General features: G+C 42.5%; 1 protein-coding gene across 7 annotated transcripts in view; it reads right to left on the bottom strand.

Moving 5' to 3' along the window:
• Chi (LIM domain-binding protein 2 Chi) overlaps positions 1 to 21,499 on the bottom strand; it is a 144,169-nt gene that overhangs the window by 116,561 nt on the left and 6,109 nt on the right. For 5 of the 7 annotated variants that reach the window (XR_010889619.1, XR_010889620.1, XR_010889621.1 and 2 more), the window contains exon 3: positions 15,850 to 16,504. The gene's annotated coding sequence lies outside the window, so the exon portion shown is untranslated. Of the gene's footprint in view, positions 1 to 15,849; positions 16,505 to 17,058; positions 20,330 to 21,499 lie in introns of those variants that run through there. The other 2 variants (XR_010889626.1, XR_010889625.1) reach the window with 2 other exon arrangements.

The raw sequence follows: 21,499 nt of genomic DNA, 5'->3' as shown, positions 1-21,499 counted from the left end.
AGCCGTGACCGCGGTCATCGGTTGGCGGTTCGCCTACGTAATACGTACTACGTATAAGTGGTGGGTAGAGGTATGCGCACAAACGGCAAACAAGAAGTAGTAGCTACCGGCTGCTTCCACAGGTGGTCGGGTCACGAACTGACCCCACTCCATCGGCCCACCCTTCTCTCTCTCTCTTTCTCTCTCGCTCTCTGTCTCTTTCCCTTACTCTAATCTCCCTTTTTCTCCCTCTCTATTGCATCCTCACGTTTTCCTTCTCAGCAATCTCTTCTTCTCGCATTTTCTACACGCCTCTCTTGCTATTTCTACCTTGCGTTCTTATCTCAACGCTCTCGTTCGTTTTGCTCTCTGTTTGTCTCTTTTTATGTATTTCTCTTTACTCTCCTTCTCTCTCCTTCACTGTCGAAGCTCACTCGAGTTCCGCTTGACCCATAGCACGTTAGTTTAGATGTGTAGGTACATAGTAGGTCGAGTGAGCCGTCGAAGGTAGGAGAAGGTGACGCCATGAGTACCTAGCATTCGTAACGCTGACGTACCGTAAAGTCCTCCCGACGTTTCGGCTAAGTTTCTACACTAAGTTACGGACTAAGCAACAGCTCTGATTTGCTACAAAGTCTCTCCTACAAAGTACACTCGGAATATCCGATGAGCATTAATAGATGTATATATAAATAACGCATCGTTATTTCACGCGCAAGTATTTTTTTATATTTAATGACAAAACCACATAACAAAAATGTTAATACGGCAAGATTTAAGTCCCGAAAAATTATTTTATTTTTAATTAAGTAATAGTTTATTTAAACAGCAATGATGTACTATACTTATTTAATTGTTTACTTAAAATACATAAAAAAAGAAAAATATATTTAAAAATGTATTCAAAAACTTATTTCCACGAATAAGGTAGACTTCGAGATTTTTCCTCGAAAAGTTTTACATATCCACCATAATTTTTACACGACCTAATTTCAGTATTATCTAGTAGATAGAAGTTATCTTCGTACAGTGCGCTGCCCCCGTGAGTCAACCGCATTTAGTATTTATGATCGCGAAATAGCCACGAGGCCCTCGTGTCAGAACAAGTTGCGTGCGCGTGAAGTGGCCTGGCAAACTTCACGAAGAAGTCAAGGCCGTGTTATGTCGAAGTCTCAGATATACAATTCTGTATCGCACTAGGCGACATAAGAGCTATTCACCGAAGCAAATCTTCTGATACGAATGATAAATCTTCTGATACAAATGATAAATTGTATAACGAGAAAAAAATCCTTGCGAAATATAATTCCCGCAAAATTTATGTGAGTTTTATTGTTAATTAAATTACATTATATCAATTTAATATTTATTCTCGTATAATTCTCTTAATAATTATTCTCGCATATTTCTCGCTTGCATCAAAATCGTAATAATACAAATTACATATATGCATCTGGAAATATAATATTCCATATATATTTTAGAAATGACGTTCCCAAAAGCGCTATCTCCAAATAAAAAACTCTTACTACGCACTATGATGCGTTTCACCGTGTAATACAAGTAGGTCGTCTTAGATTTAACGCACTCTAGTTACATAGTAAAAGTCCAAGTTAAAAAATGGCGGTTATTTCTAAATTGTAATGTTAATAATTTTTTAACTACAAATGGGAGAAAATTGAAACAGAAATTTAATTTCACGCTTAATTAGCAAGATGTTTAATTATTATCCATAAATTATACTATGATAATTAGCGAAATTAGCTCAGTGAGTAAAAGGTTCGTATGCAATATTAGAATGCGCTACCGCGCGACCATCAATTGAACTTTAGAATCGATAATAAAATATTGTACATGTATTAAAAATGTAAATGTAGCAACGTCACTTACCACCTCCCAATCATTAATTAATTAAACAAGAGATACTTAACAAACGAGAAATATTACCAAAATGAAATAATCACAAGAGAAGAGATATTTTATTAGAGAGTTCGCAAAAAACGCGGAAAGTACATTCGCGGATTACCAATCCTCGGTTGTTTATTCAATTCCATCAGCGACGGTGCGAACGCGCACCGTTAATGTCCGCGAAAACCGTCCCCGACCGATCTGTGCGCGCACCCGGATTCCGAAGTCCGCAGCAAGAGAACCGGGTTGCGCCGCTCGGTTGCTCGGTTGCCTTCAGTCGTAGGATGCTGAAGGCACTGCGGTTGCCATGGCGACCCACCACCACCGCAGCCCGATGTAATTATTTGAAAAACGCCCGCCGCAGCCCCATCCCTCCGCCCACCACCCCCGGGGGTTGCCGGGTACAGAGCGATGCAAAAGTAGCCGGGTGGACTTTTGCATCCGTGTGCCGGAGGTATGATCAATGTCACACTACTTCCTCGTGATTCACCTCGCATCGAGCCCACGAACCAGTAATACGAAACATTTTCGACGAGAAGAGATTCGGTCAAGAATTTACGACAACTCGCGGACGTTCTATCAATTTCCGGTGTAACACGCACTTCAGAAGTAACCCCGCTGCGATCGTGTCGTGAGAATTTTTTATCGCACGAAGCAGCACCGGGCACTGACTTCCGGATTCTGTTCCGGACTGTACAATAAATATGCGGGCTTCCGCTTCGTAAATTGGTTCGCTCGAAATAATTAAATGCGAAATTTCCCGCCGCTTTTTGAGATAGCGAAATTTTATTCGCGAATTTTTTGCGATCTCCGCGAGAGATCCGTCGAGAGTAGCGACTATTTTCGGGCGAAAATTCAACTCGCGGGATTCGGTCGCGAGATCCACAATGTGGCAATCCGTAAATCCGCGTATCGCGCCCGTATTGGATTCTGAATTTTTCGGCCAATTTTCCCGTCGATCGGTTCAGCGGTTTAACTGCGGCGCATGCACGCACATACGCTCATACGTTTCGGATTCTGGCCTTTTCTGGTAGATATGTGATTGGAATGTGACGAACGGAATCCACTCGACGATTATTACGCAATGGCGTTCTTCGATTTAGCGCAATTTTGACGTTCATAATGTACGAGTGCATAATATACAAGTATCGCAATATAAATCCGTTACGTTTGTAATCAATCGTAATAATATTAAAACGGTTGCTACCTACATATATGCAATTATTACCGTCCACGTAACATACGGAATTTAACGATCCAACAGCGGGTATGTATAAAATATATATTTTTTAAATTTATTTTAGTCTAGAAAAATTTTTATAAAATTTTTATTAAAATTAACATATCTTGTTTTGCTTTCAAGATTTTTTGTGCCAAGATTTCCGGTAGCAATTTTTAAATAAATGTTATTTCAAATTGAAAAGTTAACGCACGAAATCCCAAACACGAAAAACTCGTATTATTAATTCATGTATCCCGAAAGGGGCTGGCTTTTTCAAGTCGTCGAGTACTCATGTTGAATATTTGTCAGAAAAAATTCATGAGCAAACAAAAAGTGCGAGAAACAAGCGATTATGTAGAGTGGTAAATGTTTATTGTATTAGCGGTAGAAAATTGTTCTTTTTAGAAAAAAAGAAGAAAATTAAAAATAAAAATATGCCGTTAATTTTTAACTTGACATTCAGTAAAAAAAAACAACGTTTCACAGCGATTTCGCAGAAATGTCAGAACGATTGACGTAACGTATACTTGCAACGCTAATCGCTACTAATTGCCTATTTCAGCGTAATGAAACTCTGCTGATGAAGCGCGTCTCGAAGGTAAACAATATATTCACAAGTAAGCATTTAAAAACCAATCATTAAGAAATGATTTTAGATGTATGCTTTTCGTATAATGCTCTCTTTTATTTTACAAAAGTTTTAATGCATTATTTCTCTATATTTGATGCTGTATAATTGCAAATTTGCATTTTGATATTATCAAAAGCATACATTACTATATAAAATTTGAATCGACTTAAAATGCATTGATTACTTTTGTCACAACCAGAATAGAATATTCGGAGTAAAATATGTAACTGTAATTTAAAGAAGCAGCAGTTAAAGAGATAATTTTTAAAAAGTAAAATCTAAATTGCACAACTATCTCCAATTAGAAGACGCGACAACTTCTGAGCTGGAGTGTACCCGCAACCCTTTACCACCCCCTCCGGTGTCTACGTACGTGAATGCTCAAGGATGTATATAACGCGGTAGTCGGAGTGTGGGTCAAAAATCGCGAACGCGAAAGTGCGCAGGATGAGCTTTTCGAGGTGTACCGCGACTCTCGCCCACGCTTGGCCACCTCGTCAAGCACCGCGTAGGAGAAGTAGGTGTGACCTGCTAAAAATTATAATTAGAATTATGCGCCCTCGGCCCGTCACCGCTACGTGCAACCCTCTTATTCAGCGAAAAGGATTGTCACCCCGCTTTATTTATATCTCAACTTTCCAAGATGCGTTATCATTGGATAAGAAGAAAGGAAAATATCCTTCATAAATCACTCGATCCTTTAAATAGCACGAACGGATTTCGTTTTAATGCTTAAAATTCTCTATAATTTTTGCCAAATTATAGATATAGAAAATAATAAAAAGTAAAAGTAGATTGTATCGATCAATTTCTTCAATAAATAGGAAGCATAAAAATAAATCATTGTAATAGCAATAATGAGAAAATGAATAACGAACTTAACAAATATCTCAGAATGTTTATAAAAAAATGTGTATAAAAATTCTTTTAATACAAAAAATTTTTCTTTTATAAATCGCATTTATAAATTATAAATGAAAAGACTAAAAATACATTATTTGATTTTGAAAATAATTTCTTTCATCAGGTGCGAGTGCGAAGGATGTGATTGAGATGACGGGATCGACACGAGAGTTGAACAAGTCGATCGACAATCGGAAAACACGCTTTCCCGCGTATTTCGCGACCTATCTCGAGGAAGGCGATGTCGGCCCACGACGGAGAAACGAACGGAGAAGGTGGGCCGAGAAGACGAAGAGAGCGGAGGAAGGAGTCGCGAGAGGAAGAGAGATAGAGGGAGAGAAAGAGAGAGGTCCGTGGCGATGCTCACTTGTTGCTCGCTCGACTAATTGCCAAGTAATTGGCCCCGTACCCCCGCCCGTATAAAGTTTGCTTCATTGTCTTTAATAACGCCGTGACCTGCGCTAATGGCTCACGTCGCATTCGTTGAGAAAGGGAGACTACGGCCACTCGATGAAGAAGAGATGTCCGGGAAGACGAAAAACCGATGAAACGTGCGTAACGATGCGTTAAGCGCTATTCTTAAGTACAAAGTGTGAGACGAAGAAATTACGCGAAGACTACGTGTGTATATTTCTCAAAACCTAAGAACACGCGCTAATAACCTCGTAACTTTTCGAATCACGAAAAAAAGGTGTTTGTCATTGTCGCTTATCCCACCTGCGTCCTCTTCCTCCCTCGGGATCATCCCCTCGACCGGCTTCGTGCGCAATTAGCACAAATACCATTGTATTCGTGTCACAGATAACGCATTACAGCATTTCTTTCACTCTCGCTTTCTCTATATTTTATATGTATAGCGCTTCCATTAAAAAAAATATATATAATATGTGGAAATTCTGAACAAAAGAGTTTTTAGCGCAAACTCTGGAATAAACATGTTCTCCTTACAAAAATCAACATTTTAATTTTATTTTGCAAACTTGTATTTCCTGATTTGACAAGCGATACTACCTCTCAATTCGCAAACAGTCAGTTGCGAACTGAAAAACTGAGTAAATTATTTATTGTGTTTTTATTTTTTTATAACTATATTTCTGAAGTCGATATTTCTGAAGTGGCTATATTTTTTGTGTTGTTGTCCAATAAATGAAAAACAAATTAATGACAAAAGGCCGTGGCTCGTTGTACTCGCGATCTCGAGGACAATACGTATTACGTCTCGCGTCAATAAATACAACAGCTAAGTGCCAATTAAAAAGAAAATGATCGAAAGTATATTGACGAAAACAACCGTGGAGACAATTAGCACACGCTGCGGTGTTTTCGAAGACAGCGAACCGCTCTCAATTATTTCAATTTCTCAAATTTTTCTTAACACGGTCGCGAGCTACTGAAGCGAGCTATGCAATATTCAATAATAAAATGTTAAAAAACATACAAAGGTTGCATATTTGACATTCGATTGCAATGATACGGTCTAAAGTACGTATTACCAATTATCTGATAGAACAGAGAAATTTTTAAGCGAGCGAGTAATTCCTCGTGAAAGGCGCGGCAATTAAGGCGAGTAGTCTGCATTTTTTTAAAAGATGCCGGAACAAATCGCACTAGAAAATTACAGTGGAGGAAAGGCGCGTATTATCTAGATACATTATTAATTTACTATTATCATTAGTCTCTCATTATTATTTACAATTTAGTAAATGTCTATTATTATCCTCGGTTTCTCCGCTTGTACACTGGTCGGGTCTTATCAATAATCACAATTATGAAGTTTATAAAATTAAGTATTAGCAATAAAGCAAGAAAATATTCTGTTGGTAAAAATGGCTGTATCACGATGAAGAAATTTATTTGAAATAAAAATCAGGGTAATATATAAGAAAATAAGATGTTTGCACTCGTTATAATGCAGCTTGATTTTCATACAATTTACTCTTGATTGCAGCGGAAAGAAAACATCGTCATTTGTAGATCGGACTGAGCGGATTAATAAAAAGCATCGCAAATATCTGCGTAACTTTCCGTCGTGCAAATATCTAAGGGACCTAAACCGACATAACGAGGTGTATCCCGCAGCGAGACACCTTGGTGCACCGCGTGAGTCGCATATGCGGAAGTAAGAAGCTGGGTGCAGCGCGTCCTGGGAATCAGGACAATCCGTGCGTGACCAGATGTGCGATTGTGCGCGGAATCGCGGAGTGACTCATGCCTTAGTGACGGCGTCGACATAAAGGGGGCAACAGACGTTGGAGGACCTATGGCGCGCACATGGCTACCTATCGACGCATATTGCGTCGCAGCATAGGTATTGCGTTGCGACTGATCATCTCTCAACATCGCATCGACGCTGATTCTGACAGCAATTAAATTTTGTTTTTCGACTGATCGTATAATCTTTTCTTAGATATATAAAGATATATATATATACGACAAAATTTTCCTAACGCTCTACATAATTACGTGATGAAGTAATTACGCGACCACAGTTAATGTTCAAGTCTTAATGGCTCGTTAGTCAAGTCCGGGCTATCATTGTTTCATACCAAGATTAAAATTCGCCGAGAACCCTCTGACGGGTCAACGGGAGTAAAACGGTTTATGATGGTCGATATAGGTTTATGATAGTCCCTTCCCCTTTCGGTTGGCGACCAGGTAATGTCGTTCTAACGAGACGGGCCTCTCAAGTTGAATTAGCGACGGCGTCACTGGCGTAATTTCCTTTAAGATGTACAAAAGGTGCTCGACATAAATGTATACTAATGCGGATGCTTTGCGCGCCTCTGGCCTTTCAGTCGAATAAAGCGATTAATCTCTTCTTTAGAAAGAGCGTTAAGGTGACTGACAATGTAACAGCGGACAATGTGACAGCAACATAAGCCTGAACTTCTTCCATTGCTTAAACACTTTACATGATTTTGACAATTTTACAATACATAGATTATTTCAAGTTACAGCAAAATGTCGCCGTAAAATGGAGTGGAAAAAAAGAGAGAAAATTAAATATCTCTCTCGATCTTATACTGCCAATTTGCAACTTCATCCGGCGTGTAGAATGCTTCGCCTGTACAAATATATAGTTGGAGAAAACTGAGAGGTTCGAGCAATTGAAATAACTTCGGAAACAAACCAAAACCGCGCACTATTGCGAAAAATAGCGTTACCTCGCAATACAGCAAATGAATTGAACCGCGTTTCTGACAATCGCCACAAACCTGGGCCGCAAGTTGCGCGCGAATTTCCCGCGATAAACCATAACCGTATAAACGCGACAAAATGGTCCAATATTTTTTCAATTCCTGTAAATAAAGTTCTTCAACCGAGGCCAGAAAAAATCGCGCGCTCTCCAAAAATACCCAAATGGCAAACGTTCGTTGCTAAATTCAAGAAAAGAAAGCTCATGGAGTGACGTACTTTATCCTAAATTAAGATTTGCTCGCATCATACATACATTCATTCATGTAACGTACATAATGTACATAATGTATATACATGCAGACGAGAAGAACATTTAGAAAAGATACGAGAGAAAGAGAAAGAGCGAGAAAGAAGCCGGAGAAAACGGTGGAGATGGAGAATCTCAGCGACGCGCCGGCTAGACGGCATCGTAAACTCCGACGAGGAACTTTTGAATTTTAGTAAGAGGCGCCCGTTCACCCCTTCCCTTCTCACCCCGATTCCGGCTGGTGCCGTTTCGTCCCCTCTTTCTCTCGTCCTCGCTCTCTCTCTTTCTCTCTTAGCTCTATAAATTAGGGGTTTCTCCCCCTCTGCGACTCTGCTACCTACGCTCGTATACCAACGCCGATTACACCGTGGCGGAGCTGCCATATCCGTGGAGATCCTTGCGGAGTTCTCCATCAGGGTCGGCAGAGGTCGCCAGAGGTAACAAAAAAAAAAAAAAAAAAAAAAAGAAAGAAAGAAAGAAAGGTGATCCTGAAGGGGTTCACATCCCCCACCAAGTGGCGATATAATGCACCCGAGCGCGAGGAGTCAATAATTTATCGTTAACGCAGAGTGCCGATGCACCGCTGAGTTTCAGTCAAACGTCAACTTGTATCATTACGGAACAAAAAAAGATCATTAAAATATTTAATTTAATAAATTAAACACAAAACTCCTTCTGACTGAACTATTAATAATTTAATGATAATTTTACGTTGATTAATAATTATTTCCTAAATTTCTATGCGATAGTTGAAGTTCTATTAGAATCGCGCCGACGGCTCGTTGAAAAGCATGAAAATAAAACAAGAAAGCGGAACCCATACGAGAGACCCCAAATAATAAAGAGATCTCTCTTTATTGTTTATAATTTCCGGAACAAATTTATCTCACAACAGCACTTCGGAAAGTTGGAAACTCCAAGAAGTGGTATGGATGTTGTTAAGCGGAACCACGTTCGAGAGAAGAAACCTAGTTTTTTCGTCGTTGCTCAACGCGCACTTAGCATAGAAACGTTCCTTCCGGGTCATAGGTATTCAGATTTTCTATCTCTGGCACCCAGCTCCTCTCTCTCTCTCTCTCTCCTTCTCTCTTTCTCTCTCCTTCGAGATACGCGAAGGGTGCTGCCTGCGGAGGGTGGCTCGAAAGGAACGATGGAGCCAGGACGCGCGAAGCGAAGGGGAAGGTGAGCGAAACGGCGGGGTGAGGTAGAAAGGAGGCGTAGGGGAGTAAGGGAAAGGAAGGCGGCAGCCATAAAGAGCGAAAGAGAAAGAGCGAGAAAGAGAAACGGGGGAGGGGGAGAGGGGATAATTCCACGGCTAAATATCGGTAAAAATCAATACTATCTCTTTTCCTCGACGCACTGCCGTCGCAGCTAATAATGCACGCAAAGAGCGCGAATCTAAAGGACGATCAATAAATCATTTCTCAACGATTTTCCATGCATCGATCGTGGGCCACGCGCGCTCCTATCGCGAGAATTCCCTCGCGCAAAATGCATTTCTCTCGATAACGTCCAACATCGTCGGCGAAAACATTCGTCATCGGCGAGATTACAGGGGTGGAAATTTGCATTGCTGTTTGCATTAAAAAATAATTTCTCCGAACGACGTTACTTGCGAGAGTATATTATTTAAAAAGCTTATCCGTGCCGTGAAAAAATCTTAAATCAAAAAGATTCGGCACACATTGCGGGTACCTGTGCTGTTTAAACGATACTACGTATATACAGGAGTATACAGGGTAATCTTTATCAACTTTGAGCCTGTAACGCGACAGTTTGGAAGTCAGGAGTGATTTCAATGCAGCGGAGGAAGTTGGTCGTAAGCGGACGAATACCAATACGACTGCCGTATAGTACGAACAAGTTGCTACCAAGGCAGCAAGCAAGGAAATACCCGCGTAAGAAGGGCGAGATATTCGAGCCAGGGGAAACAAGTTGCAGCCCGAGAAAATTATCAACCATAAATTCAAGGCAGGTCGAGACACTGTCTGATACATGGCGCCTCGTTGCCATTTCCAAGTGCGATGCAACTTATACGCGTTTTCTATGCAGCTGCATCTCGGTGACGCTGTACAGTATTAAATGACCCTGTAAAAACACCATCCGTACTCTATATTTTACATGTAGAAATATTATTATTTAAATATCAAATAAGAAAATCAAGTGCTCCTTGTAATTACATAATTTCCAAATATTCTTCGTTAATAACTCATTGTCAAAAACTATACGAAAAATTAAATAATTTTGTAATTTAAATAGCTCGATACAAATAAAAATCTATCCATTTTTTTTAATTAGTCTTTGTCTCATTATTCTTGGCTTTAACTCACTTATCAATGAAACCAAATAAATAGTCATTCTTGCAAAAATATTAACTATTATATTTTTTTTGCGAGCCAACTGCGAAACGAGTCCCAAGCTTGACTTATCTTACCAAAGAGATTCGCGCAGAACTTTACATATCCCTCGAAAATAAAAGATTACGACGAAGGTTCATCAGCAAGCTATCTTCGCGTAAATCTCCCGAAAACAATCCATTTCACGTGTGGCAAAATTTCTCTGGCCGTGTATATCAGATATTTCTTCGAGTGCTTGCGCGATTTACGTGTCACCGCAGCAGTTGGCGTGATACGAAACGAAACGGCTGCTCGCTTCTCTCGCTGCATCTTCCGAGAGAAATCAAAAGAGAAAAAAAGAAAGAGGAAAAATCGTTTCACAGCGATCCGAATTTCTGCTCGTTGTTTTCTGAAACGTGGCGGGAGTAACGGCGTGGAACCGCGGGCTCAACCACGACCTGAGACAAACGGTAACAAAACGCGCCTGCTGCCGCTGCCGCCGGAGATCCCCGACGTTCCGAAGGGATCCCTTTGCACGCGAAAGTGTAAACGGCGGTGGCGGACGCACGAGCGGAGAGCTGCTTCGGCCCGAGACCGAGGGTCCGACCGAGCGACCGACCGACCAACCAACGCCTCCTCCTGCCGTCGCGTTCTTCCTCTCTCTCTCACTTCTCGTCCCTTCTCTCTGTCCCTACCACCGAAGGAGAAGTAAAAAGGAGAAGGAAACCGAAGTGGTTCTCAACGAGTGCCTTGTAGAAAAACAAGCTTTTTATCCTGTCTGCCTAATATTGTCGAGAACTTTAGCGAATATCGAGATTCGCGCGCGAATACCTTTAACATGTTGTTTCACATTTGACAAATAAGAATAAGTAACGTTTCTTCTAATAATTGAAAAGAAATTTGACATATCGCAATAGTTGCTAAAATATCTCAGAGTAAACCCGACATAATTTATTATATTATATTGTTTATATTTTATTCTTAACGATTCGTTGTTTTAATATTTTTATAATTTAATATTTAATAATTATGTATGCATTTAATTCTAAAATTATAATTAATGTATAATTATAATTGCATATTTAATATGTAATTACAAAATAATTAAAAGTTAAGTCTTGTTGTAATATTAACTGTTAACGTGTTTTTACGTTCTGCAAAGTTCTCTATGTTTCATTCTATGTACAGTAATTCAAACTCTGGAACAGTTGTCGTATAACTACGGCAATCATTATAAAAATTTCACCTATATGATGATATCACCCGCGAGTACAATAAAGAATAAATGATTTCCTTACACGTACAAAGAAGATACAACGAGGCGGAAAAAGAGAGCGTTTTCGCGAGGTTTGTGAAATTGCTGCAATTTTTGTGCCATCTTTAACACGCGTTAACTATCGATCCGAGCGTCACGTCGCGACAATCGAGTCCTTCGTCCGCCTCTGCATCTCGTCCTCTGAAGGAATCAACAAAAGAACGGCACCCGACCGTGCTAAAAGGCGAAGGGCGTAGAACGGAGGATGACAAATAATTTGCAGACAGCAGTGCGGAGAGATATCGTGAAAAATTAAAACACTGGAAATATGAGAACCTCCGTTCACTCTTTCCCCTTCTCCCGCCCCCCTGCCTCCCTCATACCCCGACCCACCCTCCGTAACACGGGGTGGCTAGGAGGGTTTAGGGTGGAAGGGGGCAGAGTAGGGAAGGAGGAGGGAGGTGGGTCGCGTACAACATTGTACAAAAGTTCGCGTCACCTCGCGCGGTACACTCCGTGCCAAAAGCTCGCGCGTCCACTTATTTTATTTCGGTCTCGCCCCCGAACAATGCGCGTTGGGGGTACTTATAATGGAAAAAAAAAAAAGAAAAAGAAATATACTTTATTCCGGCTAATTTATCTTACTGCAATTTCTCCGCTCCTTCGGCCGAGCGCGTGTATATGTTCCCTCGGTCAGGAGGAGAGCGGGAGAGAAGTGTTAACTAAGTTGTGACAGGTGGACGATTATTCAACGTCGACGAAATTATAGGGCTATCCTATAATTTATGTAAGTTAATTAAGAGTGGACAGGAATTAAAATTCATGTTAGCGGAACTGCATCGCCCGACTTTGTCGTTTCAATTTCATAAATCCTCCGCAATAGCGTATCTCCGCGCCACCGTCTCGCACCGCCTTGGCTACTTTATAATCTTCGAATATATTGCTAATTAGAATGATTAAAGGCAATCTATCGTGTCTCCGAGATGTGACGGAACTGATTAATGACACACGCGACTCCCATGTGCACCGCGGAGCTATAATAAATTCCATCTAGACGCACGCCCGCGCCGATTATGTTCGCAATGCGGTAATCTTCATCCTCAAAAAAATTTCTCGTGATTAAATGCTAATTTAACGCTACTCAACAACTCCCCGTCTCTCGTTACCACCAAAGTTCGCACAAATATAACAACAATGTAAAACAACGACAAAATCAAGAAAATTATTTCCATAAAGACGCAAAATGTTTCTATCATAAACTTAATGTTGTAAATGTGCTTTCTGTTATGTGCGTTAAGAAAGCTCCAATATTTTTCAACGCAATCTTTTGTGGTGACGTTCGTTTAAAATCTTAACACGGACGTTATTTATCTCGCGATGCATAATAGCACCATTGGAGTATAAGATATTAATTTTCAACGGAAAACCGGTCGACCGTTTCGAGTTTATTTTAATCCAGAAAGAACAAAACGGTGTTTGACTCGGAATATTAATTTCCTAAGGCCTCTCAATGGCACAGAAAATGAATGCATGCGCCACCCACGTGGCACGCCTCGCTAGCAAAACTTCCTTTTTAAGTTACGTTTATTTGCGGCTCGTGCTCACCTCGTTTCAATTCTCTCGGGAAAACAGCGGAGAGCTTATAACGCGGTTCGTTAATGATGTTGTTCTACTTCCGTCGCATTCTTCATCGACGTACTGTCGAACACGATCCTTTAAAGTCGGATTACGTTTTCGGAGCGCACTGATATCGGGTATCATTATCGAACATTAAAGCACATATGAATACATTCATATCAATATAAAATGTCAAAGGTTATATAAAATGTCATATCAATATACTGTATATTCCATGATGATTCTATTCTTTTAAATTTGTAGAATTTTGTACCAACTCTCTTTTTCGGAAAAATATGAAAAAATGTAACTTTAAAATCAAACATCAAATTAATGTTTTATTTTACGAAACTCCGAATAAAAGCGAATAACAAAATTATCATACATTTATATTTTTTAGAGTTTAATATTTCAAAAATTTTCAATTTTTTTCATATTAAATATATACATAATTAACGATTCTAAATTCTCTCAAAATCACCATTAAATATAACTTATCCACAGAATTTGTCCAGCCTCTGTTTCTTGCATATCGACGAATAAAAGATTTTTTTTTTGTGCAATTTCGGCGATTCATGATTCTCGCACGGTAAAATGCAAAAGGTCGCGTTCCTTTGCGTTACTCGCGTCCACATGTTTGACGCAATCGGTTCGGCGGTTTGCCGGAATTTAGAATATTCCATACACCGACGAGCACACACCGTGTGTTCTCATCCACGCACCTACGCATACATACATATACAAGCAGTACACTGTGCAGCGAGTACCACGATCTACATATCACGACCACGAATATGCCCGTATCTAAAAATGATCCCGGTTATATCGTTGTACTAACCCGACGTACAATATACACATACCGATAACTATTAGACTCGTAACGGATTTTTTCCGTACGAATCCATCTCACATTCCGGTCTCATCGTGAAAGTTTCGAATAATACGTTCCGCCTCATTCTCCGATTCGACCGATCGAATCGGGGCGCATAACAGCCCCGGACGCTTGTTACAAAACTATTCGAAAAACTGGTTTCCGCCGTTCGACCAACCAACCCCGCGCGGTTCTCCGCGTATGCGTGCATGCGTGCGTTAGGGTCTCAACCGCTGCGGTTTGTGTATGGGTGCCCGAAGCACATGATAAGTTAGTAGAGCGTACGAGTTTATCGCGGACAACGACGACGATGCAAACGATTAAGACGGATCCTAAAGGGCGTAAATGCGAGCGTGCTCGAGTAGCATTATCAGCAAGAATGCGGACCGACAGGAAAACGAGTAATAAATAACACAGGCTACCTGTGAACCGTATTATCTAGGAATGTCAGCGTGATGACACACCGAGACTCACACGCTATTCTCTTGTCTTCTCACGTATCGTCGCCGTTGACGCCTTCAACCTTTTTACTTGCAAACGAAATAGATAATATCTATTTAACGAATTATTTTGATAAGAACGAACTCGTCCGAACTATTTTTCCAGCCCTTCAGAAAATACTTCTAACGAATTTGAGTTCAATTTTCTCTTAGCTGTTATTTTTCGACTATACTGAAATATCTGGCGTATCTAAGCTCGAATGTTTTTAGAGATATCAGAGGTTTGTGTAAAAAAATAGTATAATATTTTAAGTAAATCAGCAATTTTTTCCTTCTTCATGTTTCCATTTTTTTATTTTAGGAAATTTGAAAAAAAATCAATTGAAGTAAATCAACTAAAAAAAGATAAAATCTATCATTCTGAAGATACAGAATCCAGAAATGAATTGGATAAGTACCATAATTTCAAAGTTATAATAATTGACAAGCGTTTAATAACAGTTGAATTCATTATAAATTATTATTTACGAAAAATATGCGTTCTAGATACTGAATATTTTTCCAGTAAATATATCGCAAATGAACGCGAAAAGATAGCGCGTTCCCGTTGATTTCCTACGTTAAAACGTAGGTCGTAAAATTTAACGTTCATGTTTCCTAAACATTTTGCATTCCCTAACCCAAAATTACTGCAAATCAGAATAATAGTAACTTTCACCACGATTAATAATCATTAGCGTAACCGCTTCTACTGCGTGCAACTTTCTCTACAAATCGCGCTCCATTTCTCGGTGCATAAAATCTTTCCAAAGTTTTCTATATAATTAGAAAACGCGCGACTTTTAATTAAAAGTAATAACGTTTTAACGTTATAACGCCCGCGAATATTCATAATAAAGTTTATCGCAATTTGCATTCGCGACAGGGACAATATTTGTGTGTTATTCTTCTTAGCAAACTGTAATCGTTCGCTTCGATCCGTAAGCGCAGTGTCGATCATGTCCGTTATCTCAACATAAATTATACATGCAAAACAGAAGCGAGTAACGCGCTATCTCAATATCTACAATCTCTTGGTGTCTGCGCAGCAAAAGCATGAACCTTCTCTACAAACATTATATATCACAATATTACATATTCAATCGTAATAATTATATCACGTAGGTATTCAGATATTGACATAGAACCATTACCTCGCTTCGTATATACAAGGCATGCAGTATAATTAAAGTCAAAACTTACCCTTGATCCAATCTGTCGACAGGTCCGCCGGGTCCCATTATCGCCGGATGTCCTGGACCCATGGGTCCCGCCATAGGATGTCCTCCAGGTCCGAACGGGCTTCCTGGTGGTATACCATACTGCGGGCCACCGAACGGCTGACCATGCGACGGGAAGTGCGGATTACCGGCACCTGGTGGTACAAATGGCGGTCCCGAGGAACCGGGTCGACCGACGAACTGCGGCGGTGCACCTGAAGGTGAGCCGAACGGACTGGGTCCAGGGCCATTGTACGGCGGCCCGGAGTTGTTCGGAGGTGGCGGAAAACCGGTGGAATTAGGCGGCGGTCCAGGACCGGGTGTCGACGAACCGCTCGGTGCAGGAGAGGCGGTGTACTGTGGTGTTGCTGAACCGGGCGGCGGACCCTGATACGGCGGTGCTCCGGCTGGACTGCCGGCGCTGCCGGGAAATGGACTTGGCCCTTGGAAGCCCGCATTACTGGGTGGACCGCCTGTACTATTATATGGACCTGAACCAGGACCACCGCCCTGGCCGACGGAATTAGGTGTAAAGGGCGATGCCTCCGAACCGGGCGGCGGGCCCTTCCAAGAGGCTGGCGTACCTGGATCCTCCAGTGTGGTGGTGGCTGCCAATGGTGTGTTCAGGCGGCTACAGCCTGAAAATAATATATAATGTAAGTCATTTAATATGGAACAAATTACTGATGATATAGATTTGCTATGGTTCTAATGATTCAATGTAGAAGAATAACAAGAAATAATAAAAAGATACATTCTTCACACGCACACAATGATAATATATGTACTATTACATATAATTTAGTTGTAACGTATGTTTGCGATAGCATACATAAACTAGTTTGTCCACTGTTCCAAAGTAAGCACAAGAATGGAAGAAAGCTCTACATTTATAGTTAATGATGCTTGAACAACACTATTTATATCATATTCATGACAGAAAAAGTCATGACATCAAAAGCACTATGTACTAATTGTCACAAGAATAAGCTCTCCGCATACTACAAACATGATTGTATTTTATATTCTTTGATAACTGTAACAGTATCGAGAAATGAATGTATCCTACGCAAACATTACAATACAATTAAATATTATTATTGGAGGCTAATGCTTCTATACAGAATAAACTCACAAATTCAATATACAATAGCAGATATCATAGACATAAACATATACAAGAGAAAATCACCATTATTTGTCCCATTCGCCTTCATTTTCTCGAAACCGCCGTATTCATACCATCCTACCGATCATCCAGTATCAGTAGGAAGCCGGTATGCAGCTTCAAGGACGAATGGTAAATTTGTCTCGATCGTTCCCAGGAGTAATAATTTCGGGATAGCAACACGCGAGGCTCTTGCTTTCTGTGCCGCTTAGGCTTTAAGGTTATGTGCCGGTACACCTAACCTAAACCAGTACACACAGTACGCGAAACTCACGACGTCCAGCCGATTCGCGGCGAAGGCACACTAACCGTCGGGCACAGTTCAAGAGTTCGTAATTGCGTCGATCGTTCGTCGCAGCACACCGCGCACGGTCGCGGGGTCGTCTAGGAGCAACAGCGGCAACAACAACAAGGGCCTGTCGTGCAGTGGTCGCGTCGCCGGCATTTTTCCAACGGTCGTCGCTCCGCTGTCGCGTGTATCGCCGACTCAGGACATCTCAACTGATGCTTGCTTGTGCTCCGGTCGCGCGTCCGTTTTCAGACGCATGCACTGCTGCGACATAACGCTAGTAACCATTCATCACCCGCGTCGTCACATTGCAGAAAAGTTCACGACGTTCCAAACACAAGCGACCCCGCGAGTGCGCCCGCCCGCACGCGCGCGCGCTCTCTCGTCCGACGATGTCCGATGGCGAGAAAGAGACGGAGAATGCTGGACGTACGCAAATGAGAGAGAACGAATCGGACCGAGCGCGAATAAACACCACCGGAGTCAACAGACGAACTTCACGTCCAGGAATGTAGCCTGCCGGATGGCGCCAAGAGCTAGAACGATGTTCATGCAAATACACTCGATTGACTTCTCAATGAAGTAAAAATTTTTACAAATTACTCGTCCTCGATTCAGACGTTTTTAGGGTCTTTGGAGCAATCACTTAAATTAGAAATTGAGATGTATACGTCGAATCTATCACAATTGTGAAAAAATTAGTCCATGTGTGTCACCGCGTTGATCGCTGTACTCATAAATGCCGTAAACTCATAAATTCGCTCACCGATTATCAATTTCTATCACACGTTATCATTACGGAGATACTCAATAGAAATGCATATACACACGTGTACCAGGAACGTAACTAAGTCACACACGCACCTCGCCCCTTAACTGCTCCCTCACGGACCACGTGTTTCACCCTCCTTCTCGCTCTCTCTTTATCCTCCCTTCTCCTGTCGTTCGCCTCTCCGTTCCTCTCTTCTCGGTCTCGCCACTCACGCCCGGGTGTCAACTGGATTTCTTCCTAGGCCGCAGACGATAATTGCTATTCCACGCGCGGATGCCGAAGAGGACTGCCATTTTTCCGCTATTTTCCTCCGCTTTTCAAACGTTTCGACGGCCGCGAAGGGAGAGAGAAAGAGAGAGAGACGAAGTGCAGCGGCGATTGAGAAGCTTCGTCGCGTACACCTCCTCACGACACGATGTACGCACCTCCCCGAAGAGAAAATCGTCCGCTCTTCCTCCGTCCAACCCCTTCTCCGTTCACCCTTCCTCCACCGCGTGGTTTGTTGTTTTGCGCGACCACCTCGCCGCCGGTTTCACGCGAATGGCGACGCGCCGCGCCGGTTCGCGTCACCGCCAGGCGTCGCGCAACGAGCTTGTATCTCTCCGGTCGGCGATCGCGTTACGTTATGATGTCGCGTTACGTCGAAAGCGTACCTCCGTCCACGCTTTTTTCCGAACTGTCGTCAAATCGTCGGCCGTTGTCGTCGAAACCGCCCGCTGCCACACCGCTGCACACCTCGCGCTCTCTCTCACCGGTATCGATTGTGACTCGCGTGCGCCGCACTTCGCGTAATTTCGCGGCTAACGTCCTCGACGGCGCGGTCGTTCTTTCACAATGTCACTCTGTCGCGTGAGTGCGATGTATTGCTCTTTTTCTCTGTCGCTTAATTAATTATATTCTGAATAAAAGAAAACAGTATGACCTGACATCGCTCTTTGCATATCAGGTCGCGTTAAATTAACGATTGCGTAATTCGAGTCCGCGAAACGCTTATGTTACTTCGATGTGGTAATTTCCGATCGATTAATCAAGAGGAAACTTTGGCAACGCGGTGTCGCCTGTTGCATGCGAGCAGCGCCGTGTATATACGCGTGACAGCAAAGTCACGCGTTCAAATTTGCAAACAATATGAGAATTTTACCCGACAGATGAACGTTAAATCGCGTTTCTGAGGTATCTCACAGTGATTCCGCGTCTTGATTGCACTACGCTTCGAGGAGCGATTTTCTTTTCGCGCACTTCACTTCGGGCACGCAGCGCGTAAGATCGTCTCAGGATTCGTAATTATAATCCCACGCGTGTCGATTTAAACTTTCTGTCAATCACACCGTATACTTTCGGAAACAATTTCTCGTAATCGCGAACGAGTATCATTGACTCCGCGTTGCGCTCCGAGAAGCCACGTTTCCCGTGCAACTCGTGCATCACTCGCGTCCGCCAGCGCGACGCCTACCTCGAAGCCGGGAGAGCGGAAAAATGCGGGGTGGGAATAGAAGAAATAAAAAAGAAGCTAAAAAAGAGATAGGAGACAGAGAGAACGTGAAACAGACAGAGAAAGAGCAACGACGATCACTACTACGAGGACTCGCCGTTGTCGCTCGCTCGCTCGCTCGCTCGCTTGTGAGTACGGAGGTTCGCACCCCTCCCCCCGGTATGCAGTGTTCCCCTCGCGTTTCCGAGGTGGTAACCACCCCCGTTAGATAGGGTATAGATATATATCCGTCGCCGCGACAAAGACGTCAAAGACGAACGCGTGTGCGATCGCGAGAGAGGCGGCCGAGAGAGCTCGCCCCCACGTGGAGCGTCTCCCACGGACGCGTACGGTCCTGCGCGCCGAGAGAGAGCTGCACCCCCGACCGCAACGGGACTGCGTCGCGGTTACTCTTTCCTCCCGTCGGCGTCGCCGTTGCCGTCGCCGTCGCCGCCGCTGACGCCGACGCCAACCGCCGCGACGCGCGGCGAAAAAACGTCGCACGGCCTCGCCCGGCGTGCGTATCAACTAAGCCGATGGTCGGGTAGACCCTAGTAACGTCGTCCCTTATCTCATCGTCGGCATCAAGCGTTCGACCGATGCGTGGCGTTGTCAATGGGCAATTGTCGCCTACTCGCCACCCGGGAGATGAAAAGACTTTCTCTACGTGAGCGTGCAATGGCGCGCCGCCGGCCGGCGCATTTTTTTCCTCGCTCGCTGTCGTTTCAAAGTCGCCCGTCGCGGGGGACTCGACACTCGCCGCCGGTTGACAGTGTCACCCTAAAAATCAATAAGGGGTTCACCCCCGGCCCTACCCGCCCTCTTCCTCCTCCTCCTCCTCCTCCTCCTCCTCTTCGTTCTCCACCTCCTCCTCTTCCAACGCGACTCCTCTCCGCTCTTCCATGCGTTCTCGCTCGCTCGTTCGTTTCCTATCCCCCTGTTCCAGGAACGTCGACTGCGCGGGTCGACCGGTCGCGAAGGTTATAGCGGCTGGACGGCACGTCATTCTATCAAACGATGATGCAACGGCAAGAGACCCGCTAACCTGCCAAACTTGTGGGCTTGCAGGTCGCCCAGCGATGTCGCGTGCAAATATTTTATATCTGGAATTAAGAAACCCTTTTATCCCGGAAGAACCTAAGATAATCTTTAAAATATCACTCAAAAAATAAAAGGGTTTGTCGTCGCACTTGTCAAACAGTGACAAGCTTGTATCGCACAGTGTGCATTTTGTGCAAAGGACCAAATCGATTTAATTTCTTTATACTTGTGAAAATGTAGAATTTTCGTATTTCAAATATAAAAACCACTTAGAATCTTTCTGAAGAAGGTTTTTCAGATTATGCATTCAACTCACTTCTTCGTGAGATTTTATTATAATGAAGAAAATCCATAAGATTCAGATGACGACGTACTCAAGTACTTTCATGTAAAATTGCGAAAACTCAATGTTGTAGCTCCTCCTGAAAGATTTAGTCTGCACGATAGCTTGAGTAAAATTATCGAAAAATATGCAGGAACTGCTATATGCGCGAGGAAACGCGCCGCGTGTGTATATATTTACATCAAGGCAGCTACTGTCACACTGTTATGGTTCCTTGCTCCTTCTATGAGCCGTTAGTACATATAGAAACACGGCGCTACGTCGGAAGATGCCGACCTACCTCACTATCTGAGAAATTTGGCGAAATTACCATGTGGAAGTCACTAAGGTTTAATCATAAAACGGAGAGAATACGTTTCACACTTATGATCATTCAGAGTAGACGCATTCAACTCCAAAACTTTTTCATTTACGAAAAAAAAAACAGATATAAAAAAGAATTTTTAGTTTACATTCAGAACTCTGTTGCAAGGTGCTAGCGCTGGGTACATTGTAACCAGCTACATAGGATACTTTAGAAAATATCAGAAAAATTATTACAATTCATGA

The sequence above is a fragment of the Linepithema humile genome, chromosome 4 (assembly GCF_040581485.1).
Source record: "Linepithema humile isolate Giens D197 chromosome 4, Lhum_UNIL_v1.0, whole genome shotgun sequence".
NCBI lineage: Eukaryota > Metazoa > Arthropoda > Insecta > Hymenoptera > Formicidae > Linepithema > Linepithema humile.
Note: the sequence above shows the minus strand (reverse complement) of the source record. Positions and strands in the feature narration are given on the sequence as shown.